Raw genomic sequence first — 11,820 nt, forward strand, 5'->3', positions numbered from 1 at the left:
TGAGGAATTTCTCCTCTCTGGTTCCTGAACTGATGAAGAACACCTATACCAACACACTCAACCCGGGCACACTTCTTCACATTTACCTTAGATTAGCACATTCCTGTATTTAACTGTCTCTGATCCAGCTATATCTGATCATTCTTTCATCTCGTTTTCACTTAACCTTTTGCCCTCTAAACAGACTAAGCATCATATCAGATATCACCCAAGAGACCTTATTTTCCCCCAGTCCTTCTTCCTCCACTCTTTCTCCAATTTAGGTGCTTTACATCACTCCCAGTAATTTACTGGATTACATGGAAGGGGCTGTGGATCTTTATATAATTGCCGTTTTACTTAAAACATTGGTTCTTTAGCTCCTGTCTTTTTTCAGGTCATCACACCTCACTGAAAGTTTGATTTAATGAGCAACTCAGAAACCATAGAGAGGACCAGAGGATGAGGGTGGTTGTATATTCTTATGTTTGAAAGCTGCTCCATTGCATCCACAAGAGGATTCTTGGCACCTGCCTAGTTACACGGGATGTCCAATGTTATCTCTCCAGGCAAGTAAGATTCTGGCAATCACTGTAGTCCTATTTCACTTGTTCTCAGTCTTTTTGACACAAACACATTAATTTTCCCAAGCTCCTTTGTCAGCTGTAAGAAATTCTCCTTTTTTTTCTTTTATATGATTGATAATATTGAATACTTCTTTTAACCTTTTACTGCCATTCCTTGGCTAGGTGATAGTTCCTCTATTCGGATGTTAATCTCCAGCATGCAGTAGCACATCTTCCAATCACCTACTCATTATGGAGCTCATTTGTAAAATGTTGCCGTTTAATTTATGACTGCCTCAAAGCCCCGCCTAGTATTAGCCCTACAACGTATAATGTCATTCTTCCAACACTCCCACTGTCAAAGGTCACATAAAGCAAATCATTGCTGTATACTGAAACTCCTTCTAGTTTAACACAGAAGGAAAGGCAACCCTTGGGAAAATTTGACTAGATAGTTGCCTATTATGCACTGGAAAGGTGTCAATAATGCAGATCCTCTAGTTCAATGCAGGAAATGACTCAACCCATTTTTTTGTACTGGCAAAAAAAAAAAGCCATCATTTTCTTCACTTCCAAGTTCTCTGGGAATAAAAATTTAAATTAAAAGAAAATGTTGTCTGAGGAGACACAAATATATAAAAACAAAAAAGACCTCCCAGGCTGACATAAAATATATTCAAACTACATATTCACTCTCTGCTCCCTAGAACCCAGTAAATATTTCTTTGGCTCCACAAAATATTTTAGTCTGAACCCTTGAAACCTCAGACTGACCTTGGAAATAAGATTCCTCATTTTCAAAGTAAATGTCTCAGCCCTGCTACTGGAGGAGTTGCACTTTTCTGATTGAAACATATGAAACGTGTCTCTTTTGGCAAATGAGGTGGACTGTACTGTGGGGAGCTGGTTGTTTTCCCAATTAACTGACCATAGGCACTTTCAAACCCTTGTTCTCAACTTTTATACCTCAGTACACTGCTGGTAGCAAGGTTAAAATATCTATGTAAAGGAGTAGAGCCTATCTCAATGGAGACACAGTGACCTAACTTGCTGGTACATGTCTCTACAGAGATTTTGTTGTCTTCTCTTCCGGTTGTACTGGATGGTTTAACAGCATTTGATATTGTATTATCCTTTTAGCTTACCTTGAATACCATTTGAGATTTTAGATTGCATATGTCTGGATTTCATTAGCTTTGTCAATCTTTTTTTTTTTTTTTTGATGTTTTTCTCCTCTGCCAGCTGTGTTAACTCTTCTTTCACCCAAGACAGGATCTCAATCCCTGGTGGGATATAATGAAAACATAGTTTTGAAATAGTCTTTGACATCATCTTCTGCAATGTCTCAGGTATAAATTTCCCAGGTCTGGTTATCAGTTCTCTGTAGGAAAGTATAAGTGCATGTTCCACATACAGTGTAAGGACAAGATGGTTTCAGATTCCTCTTTTGATAACTAGCTGATATCTATCAACTGACACTGAAAATTGCTGTGACTACAGCCTTTCTTTTAATATCATAGCTGCTTTCAGGACCTCAGACATAACCACCTTTAGTCCAACAGTCTTGTTTAAAACAGACCAAGGCAATAAAGGTTGACACTTTGATTGTCATCTACCATATTAATTGAATTAAACTTGGCTTTAATTCTAACAAAACAAACAAACAAAAAAGGAAATGCAGTATTGGGTGTTAAATAAGGAGATGCATTTTCTATATGGTCTTTTAGTTTTTCCTTCAGCTTGAGTCTCTCGCTTGAGGCCAATCAGAAAAGCTGAAATGCCGTCAGCTAGTATCTCACTGAGGTTTCTGGTCCAGGGCACCAGTGCAGTTACCTGACTGCCCAAGATGATGCCCTTATACCCTCACCATATCCTGCTGAATCCTGTGTGTGCTCAGGATTTCACTAGATTGTAGGTTGTAGCCACATAGTGTAGATTTAAGAGTTCTGTGGGCCTCAGGTGATATTCGTACATCTGAAAAGGACAATGCTATTCAAACAGAATGAACTTCTGAACTTCATTAGGTTTTTGATATGATGTTAAGCTTTATATTTATAAAACCAAAACAGAACAAAACAAAAGCAGTCTTGCTTTCATTCTGTTTTCTGATTTTGTACTAAATTGTCAGCAAAGCAGACCCTTTACCTATAAACAGATGGCACACAATTCTGTGGGATTTTCCCACGTTTAATGAACACACATCAAGTCCATTTACATAAGCATGGAAAATATTAAAATGACTACCAGCTTTGTGTAGTGTAAGACACCTGGAGCACATTGCTGCCAGTAAGCTTCTGAGGTGGGGATATTCTGGCACACAGTCATGGTTCTGGGGACTGGGCCATTTTTGACTCAGGTTATTGCATCTTTTGACACCTAAAGACATGTTCACCTCTGACCCAGAAACATCTGCAAAGTCAAACTATAAAAAACGAGAATGGAAATGTAGCCTTTTTTTCCCCCTTACTGTTACTTTTATTTTCTATTGAAAAGGGTTTTAAAAGGCCTATGAAATGTAAAATTGCTTTTTTTGCCATAATTGCAAAACTCATTTCATTCTTTATCTGAGATGCGCTTGTAGCAAATTTCCAGAGTTGAAAAACTAACACACTAGCTCACTTTGAGGAGCACAGTCCAGCACAGCCTACACCTCGCAGGGCCTGAGGAAAATGGGGCAACTGCCATTATAGGTAGTCTTTTCCTCACACCCACCATTCAGCCCCAGCCTTTTTCACCACCTTATATTGCCTGCAAAGATCTTGTATATTCTGATTTTCCTTCCTGAATTAACACTGACAGGTTTTTACTCACCAAACTCTACCTTTTGCTCCTTCTGTGCAGGCAGAATTTTTAACTATCTGGGCTGTTACTGCTACTGCTCTGAATATCATCAGAACACCAGCACCACTGGTGACTGCACAGGTAACGGCAGTTTCTTATATGAGCTATAAGTATACTAATAGCAGTTTAAGTCCTTTTTTCACCTTTCTTGTTACAATTTGCTCCTGCAATTTATATGCACACAGATTTATCTGGTTTTTAATTCATTTTTGCCTAATGACATTTGGCTGAAAAAAGTGAGTTGGGAAATCTCTATGTGTCTGTTGCCCCTCCTGTAGAATGAATTTGTATGGTCTGTAGCAGAATGTGACTGTTTTTGGATGAATGGCACTATAGAAATCCCCAAAATTATTATTTTGATTTTTACCTAAGGTATAATGTGGCCAATTTTTTGTTTCATTTTACATGAGAGGTAGTATATAGGGCAGAACAACATACTGTGTTGATAGATGGGGTATTGCTGTCGTCGAGTTTGCCAAAATTAACACATTTCCCATTGGAAAAAAACCCCAACTTTGGAAAAGTTTCTCTTTTCTGAGTACAGGCATTTTATGTTAGAGCCTTAGAGCTGTTTCTGTCTCTCCTAAGTTATAAACCCTTATGGATGTACCATAAAGATGTCCACCTAATGCAGAGAAAAGCAGATTAATTGATCACAGTAATATATTCTTATCCATTGAACAAGAGCATTCCACACATTGTTTCTTGTTTTGTTTCTGGCTTGTAAATCTTCATTGTAGGATACAAATGAAAATGACCCAAATATGTATTATTTATGAATAGGACTCTCAGATATTATGCTTTAGATTGATTGTGTTAGACAGGATATAACAGAAGCACAATAAGTCAATGAAAAATAAAAAGCAGCAAAAATGTTTCATGCTAAAAATGTAGTTCTAGTGACACCTCTTATATAAAGGATATTTCCAACACACTGACATTTATATTTATCATGGCTGTACATGTGATTTACAGTTGGCTGAGGTACTGAATATCAGGAATATCCATGCACATACACACCCTTTTTGAATGATGGTAAGTCATAGACTGCTGCATTGCCCCTTATACAGCAAGCTTTTCCTCCCCTTTTTATTTTTCTTCTCTAGCTTCAGGGAGGTAAAGGAAGCAGTAGATCAATAGGATGTCTTGACTGAAGTTGCCTGCAGCACTTCCATTTCTCAGACTGGACACTGATGCTAACTATCAATAGCAGTAAGAGGCTGTCTCAGACAGAATTAAGGCTCCTTCTTCTGCATGGCTGTCTGGTGCTTACTGATAAACATCTTGTGCACAGGATTGCAACAAATAAACCATTTCAAGTGTGCAAACTAGCCACTGTCATTCTTCCTATTGATGCTTGCTCTGGGGTGAAGGGACTGATAGTTATTTTCATACTGCTGATAACACATTAGATAAGGGTACAGGTGGATAATAGTACAAAGGCATAATGCTATAAAGTGTGGAAAGATCATCAATGAAATTCTCTGTGCTCCTTTAGAAACCCTGAGAAAACAAAGACAAAAATATTGACTTATGTTTAAACTACTTAAGAGAAGCTACAGCTAAATTTAACTATTTCTTAACCTCTGATTTTTAGGTAATGTCAAAAATATCTTGCCAAGCTATTTTATTCAGATGTTATTTATTTTTACCAGTCCTCTGGATTTGCAAGTTTAGTCTGGAAATAAAAGCTAACAAGGGCTGGATGCAGCTGTGATATAGATGGGGAGGTGCTGGGCAGCATCATGGTCACTTGTCATTTGACCTGAGCCATACACCACACTAGCAGTTTTGGAAGCACTGAGCCTCTTTAGCCTCCCTCCCTGCAAAAAAATCAATCTCTCAACTGATCTATAGTTCTGTTGTGCATTCCTTGTTTTCAGCCTGAATAAGGATGAAGAATCAGGTTCTCACCCAGCCACACGAAATCATCATTAAAATACTCTGGCCCAGATCTTCCTGGTGGTAAGTTCCATTATAACTCTGCTTCAGTCAGTTATACCCAGTAAGGTTGTGTCAAATGAAGAGCTCATGTACTAATCAGGCTTTTCTTTTTTCTTGATTTTGCTTTAACTGACTAGGATGGGGAAGTGGTTCAGATACTCTGGTGGAAAATCAACAGAGCCTGATTTCATATCCTTCTTCTGAGGGTCTCGAATCATTTACAGGAGCTAACAATTAGGCTCTGAGACATCTCCAGTTTTATGTGAAGTGATGCTTTTCAGATTAGGAGGCTGTTTTTTTTGAGAGAAATTTCAGTGATCTATTTTGAGTTTCAGACTATCCAAAAGAAAATGTTTAAACAACATCTCTTTCTTTCACAATAATTTTTATGGTAAATCTAACAAAAGCTAATGGATTATAGGATGAGATTATTCTGAAGATAGTTCTGATGTTGCTGAATGCTGAAATTAGGGTGGCTGATGGGAAAACAAACCAGAGCTTCCAGGACTTTAGGGATACTCTTTATCACTAACCCAACTAAGAAAACTCTTGAATATATTTCTATGAATAAATCCTTTTGCTTTAAAAAAAAAAAAATGTTAACTGAAATTGAATTTAGGAAAAAACAAAACACTACAACTTGTATATTAATCACTTACTGATAGACATTTTCTCTTTTTTCTTGTCTCTGTACCATATGCTGGAATCAGACTTGCCCACCACACAAAAGCAGTATGGAGGTGGAATAGTTAATGTGTGTAAGTGCTCAGAATCGCTGCCATTATTAATTGTCTTCTGGTATAGAACGTGTACGTTTTACATTAATATGCTGATTAGTGAGATCATGCAGTTTCTAGCTAGAGAAGCTGGAATTTCTGAAATAGCTTGGCCCTTCACTTTGATTACTTTCTGGCTAGAGAGTTGGAGTCAAACTAATTCATTTTGTAAACATTACTGGTCATTCATGTACAGTACATTGCATGAATCAGTGTAGGACAGTCAGATGGGTGCAAGTTCAAAAGTCCAAAGGAAAAACATTGTTTTACTGTACAAAGTATAATCCCTGCACAAAGTAAGAAGGATCATACCTGCATTCTTTACTCAAGCAAGATTCCCACCTCCAAAAATGGCAGGTTTCATTAAGAAAGGTGAAAAGATAAGGGTCCTAACAATTTGCTGATGACCAGTCTATCTCCTGCAACCTAACAGTCAGCTTTCAACAAATATTTATACAGCTCAGGGATACAGCTGTAGCCTCAACATTTCAGCACAAATATTAGGCCACAACCTCAGCTAGTCTAAATTGATGTAGTCCTATTGACTTCAGTGGCATTACAGTGATTTACAATAGCTGAGGTTCTCACTCCTTCTATTTTTTCCTCGGTACCTCTGACAGTATGCTCTATCATACTACTTTCAGATGAAGAGTGGATTAATTTTCAAGTAAAAAATAAAACTCAAGCTCTTCATCCTATTAAAGTTTCCCCCCAAGTTTAAGAGGAGTCAGCAAAAAGGAATATATGTTACAAAGGTGACCATGAGTTTTGTGTAGCACAACCATACTCAGCTGAGTTGGGGTGCTAAGGCAGATGACCATTAAAAAAAAATGTAATTGTCTCTTTTGTTAAAAAAAGTTTATATAGATATGCACACACAGACAAAAAATCTGGCTTTATTGCTCCCAGTGAAGAACTCTGTGAGTCATTTTTAACAGCAGTAATGCAGAGGTATACATACTCAGTTGTGTGTTATAGTATTTGTTTCCCAGTGCCACTAAGCCAGAATTCTTTTAGAATATATACATTTTTAAGTTTTTTCCCCAGTTCTTCAAGACAGGAAACATTAATAAAGCATTATTTTTTTTCTCAATGCTGAGTAAATTGAAGCTGGAGAAAGAGAAATGGATTACATTACATATTTTCTACATAAACCGAGGGATTAATTTAAATTATTCCTCTAAATCAAAATAACTAGATTTTTTAGCAGCCTTTGAAGTTTAATAAATGTTTATTCTTGCCATCAAGTGTAGGTTTTGGGACACCATGCAGGACAGCTAAAATAAGATGATCTAAAGCTATTTATATAGAACTAGCCAAAGCCAAGATGTTTGTATTAAAATTATGATGAAAATGCAAGTATTTAAAAGTAGCTAATATTTTGTTTAACAAATTCTAAGTTCAAGATGCAGAGTTGTTACCATTGTACTGCTGATGTCTATAGATTAGGACTTATACATTAACATTGACATCATACATTCTGATGATTTCAGAAGTAGACTTGACACAGAACAGATCTCTTCTGTAGCTTGTGTGCCCTCCTAGGTCTGATTTCCACTCTTTTAGGGACACAGAAAAACTAGCTTTGCTCTTATCTTTCAGAATACATTTGGAATTCCTTTCAAACATCTCTTATCAAGGTTGACAAGAAGTACCTATTACTTACAGACATTTCAATGCGGGTTTTCTGTAGAAGAAAATTAAATCAGGTCATGAGATGTAATAAACCAGACATAGGATTTCCAAATACATTTTATTTCTTTCATGGTTAATACTTTTTGAAGAGCACGACTGAAATGCTTTATAAATGTAAAACCTGATGCCTCTGATGACTATGATTGACTAAAACAGTAGGTAATATTCTTGGAGATATTTAGCTTCTGATAATTCAGACACACAGACATTCTCTGATTTTCTTTTTTTTTTTCTCAAAGGCCATTTTTACATGTACAAAAATCCCTTAAAAACTAGATATTTTTTATATCTAAAATTCACAGCATGTCTTGCTGTTAAATTGCCACCTTAGAGGCCTTTTTTAAATTTCATTGAAAATGCATATTAAATCAAAGTGATAGACACATGTAATGTAAAATGTCTGTCAACAATTAGAATCCCATTTGGAAGTTTGTAAAGCATAACAATTTAAAATGAATTTAAATTGAGAAGGAAAGTTTTTAGATTGAGAAGGAAAGTTTTAGCCTGCAGTATTACAATTTTGTGCAGAATAAATTCAGATTTTTTCCCTTTTCTGAGTGAAAGAGAAATAAAAGTGCCAGAGCTTCCAGTGCAGTTAGTTCACCTTTATGTGTCAGTCAAGCAGTTTCATTCTTTCCTCAATAAAGTTCAAATGATATGAAACTGATATTGAAAGTTATAACAAAGCAGTAAATATGCAAACAATATACTCCAATGTAAAGTCATGTTGCCCTGTAATAGAATCACAGAACAGTCCAGGTTGGAAGGAACGTCAAAAGCTCATCTGGTCCAACCTTTCATATTCAAGGAACCTAGAACACATTGCAGTTGAGTCATTTGATGAATTTGTGTGATATGTATCAAGAAGTGCAACAGTTTTTATTGGGATAGACTATCCAGTAACAACCACGTGGGTTGACAAATATGCTTTAAGGGAAATTTAAAAATTTCCTTCATATTTTCCTAAGATGATGACAGGTTTTACACACAAACTCTCATGGACATTCTGAAATCACAGGATCCACATGCAAACTGAAGCACAGAGGCCATATCTCTCCAAGGCAATTTGGCCATGGCCCTTGGCCATGTAGCCTCACTGCTGAGAACTTACCTGGGAACTAGGATTGGCAGTCAAAGGAGTACAAAGTTTGAGCTGCCACCTGGATTTTCCCAACATCTTGGGCCTAGCAAAATCTGGGGTTAGATTAGGGTTTATGGTTAATATTTATTGAATACAACGTAAACATCTACATCTACATAATTTGTCATAAAAGTATTTTCAATTAGCTTCAAATTTTGTAGCATGTAGTTATTTTTAGTTTTATGCATGTTTCCAAGCAGTATTCTATAATGTCATCTTTCTACATTGAAATTAGTATAATATTGTAGATAGATACCAGTGCTTCAAGCATAGAACATTGTATTCTCTGTAGTGATACACAGCTCCCTTAAGCAGATACACTTCCAGTGCTGATATACTTGTGTATAATTCTTCCAGATTAAATTCTGTTTGTTTCTAGACATTCCAGTTATCACTTTGATTGATTCTATGAGAATGACAATAAGGAAGCAGAATAATAAGAAATGCAAAGCATATTCTACGGTTCATTTCTGAGAGTCAATCCCATGAGAACATTCTGTAGTGTGTTACTGGTTGCAATTATTGCAAAATTAATTGTGTATTATCACACACACACACAAAAAAAGGAATGCAAATTCCCAGTAACAGTTATTTTCTTTGGTTATTTAGTATTTATATTGCCTTTGAATAATCCCCTTGAAGAGCTAAGATTACCTGTGATTAGCAGATTTGAACAGGTGGTTTAAGGAGCTGTACTCTTAAACTGTCATAATTGTTTTGCTTAGAGAAGCAGTGAGTGCTTTCCCAGTCACCAGCAAGTAATTCCTGCAGGCTTCACTGAATATGGCAGCCAGCACCAGTTACAGGATTTTGTTGCTCTAGGCAAAACATTAAACGTAGGCCTCTCACAAGGCACAGTCACTAGCACAAGAAAGTGTTGCTAAACATTTTGCAGCCCTAGGCAGCTGCATGCTCTGTGTGACTGGTGGTGGCAGTGCTGGCCCTGAATGTAGATTTACCTCTCTCCCCCATTAGGCTCACGTCCATCTCACTTTTTACCTTTGCACCGAGTTTACCTAATTGCTTCTTCTCGGCGTGACTCCCATCACTGAACAGGAGCAGGTCTTGTCCTACTTTTGAGCAATCCATTACCGGTAGGGCAAAGGAGCAGCAGGTCTGGCAACCCTTGGAGAGCAGCACTGGCTGAAATTGAATTTTGCTATTAGAAAATTCTAGGAGTGAAACAAAAAGTAAGTGAATGATACTGCTTGGACAAAGTAAGCGCAGCAATGTTATTCTGCGATGAGATTATATGGACTGTGTTGGAGAGGACAGTAGTGAAGAGAGAGGGAGGAATGAACTATATTTATCTTTTGTCTAATTCCACTTAATTCTGTACTTTTATAATGCATTTGGCTCTGTTTTTATGAAACTGTTATGCATTATGGCTTTGCTTGTGCTTTCATGCAGCATAAAAACAGACGCTGCTTCCACTGCAGAAGAAGTCAGGTTGAAAAAACTTCAGAAATAGAGCAAGTGACTTCAAGCCCTAAAACGTATAGGAGTGCAAAGGTATGCAGCCATCAAATAAACACACTAACAAGAGACATCTTACTAAGAGGTATGGCGTTTACATGCTGATCGTTGTCATTGGTGACTTCCTTAGATCTTTTTTCTATGTAATGGTTGTTTACGCTCGTCTGAAGTTAGTAATGGGCCTGATCTGGCACAATCACACAAACACGGCTCCTCTCAGAAATCAGTTTGTATAGACTGGGGGCTTAGATACGTATTTCATTTGCACACAGCTGGAACAGCTTAAGAAGTTACCGTACAACGCACTGTTGCCCCATGCGGGAGATTTCCATCCTTTGCTGGCAGAGGATGTCACGCAAACATTTTTGTGTGGTGGGAGAGCCCATGGGCTGATTGCCCCTGCTCTGCTGCTGGGACGGTGTCTTCTGGGCAGACAGTGGTCAGAAACAGTGTATTGGATCAGCATAGTTGCCCTTGCTGGAAATTTGCTCGTGTGCAGTTCTAGATAGAAGCGCTGCTCATGTCATCCTATCAATGCTCTGCTTCCCACACAAGGATGAATTTCACCAATAATGTGCTTAGGACCAAGCATTTGCATTGCAAACTTCTGAGAACAACAAAAGTGGCTATTCATGGTCTCAGAAGTGAGCATTATGATGTATCCTTGAGCTTTACAAATGGATGTAGAATAAGAACTGGTGTTTGATATGAGTTATCCCTAAATGTCATATATTCAAGTACAGTTTCCTTCTTTTTGCTTTACCTGTTGCAGTACATACGTGACATAATGATGGTTCAATTGCTGAACAAGTACAGACTGGGGCTACTTTTCTCTTTGTATGTATGATTTTTGCACCAAATGCCTTTAGTATAACCTAAAACTTAGGCTTTAAATTCTTACTCAGGTGGGGCTTCTAGGGTGTCAGTGGCTAGGAGCAAGCTCAGATGAGCTTAGTGATTGTGTACAGTCCTGGAGAGTGCCATTTAGACTGCAGAAACCTGCTTACAACATGCAAATAAATATGTTCTGTAGTCCTGGACACTTCATTTGAGATGGAATTTGAAGATCTGTGAAGAAGGACCAAAACATGGAATATGTATCTCAGGGTGAGATTCAAGACATGTATTTTATAGCCAGGCTGTAAGTCCAAGCTTACCATATAAAGCATGTAAAGGATGGAAACAATTTTTCTAAACCATATCTGGTTTCTGTATTTGCGTGGAAGGGTCTTTTTTAAGTCTCTATTTGAGGATTGCTCTTTGAATTGTGTGACTTGAGCTTTTCTTAGGTAGGAAAGGAAATTGTGAGTTTCATTTTCTAGGTGGTAACTGTATGATCTTGGGTTTATGGAGCAGTAGTTTTCAAGGCTATCTCTGGGTCACTGATGTAGTATCATCTGAC

Source organism: Colius striatus, chromosome 14 (genome assembly GCF_028858725.1).
Source record: "Colius striatus isolate bColStr4 chromosome 14, bColStr4.1.hap1, whole genome shotgun sequence".
NCBI lineage: Eukaryota > Metazoa > Chordata > Aves > Coliiformes > Coliidae > Colius > Colius striatus.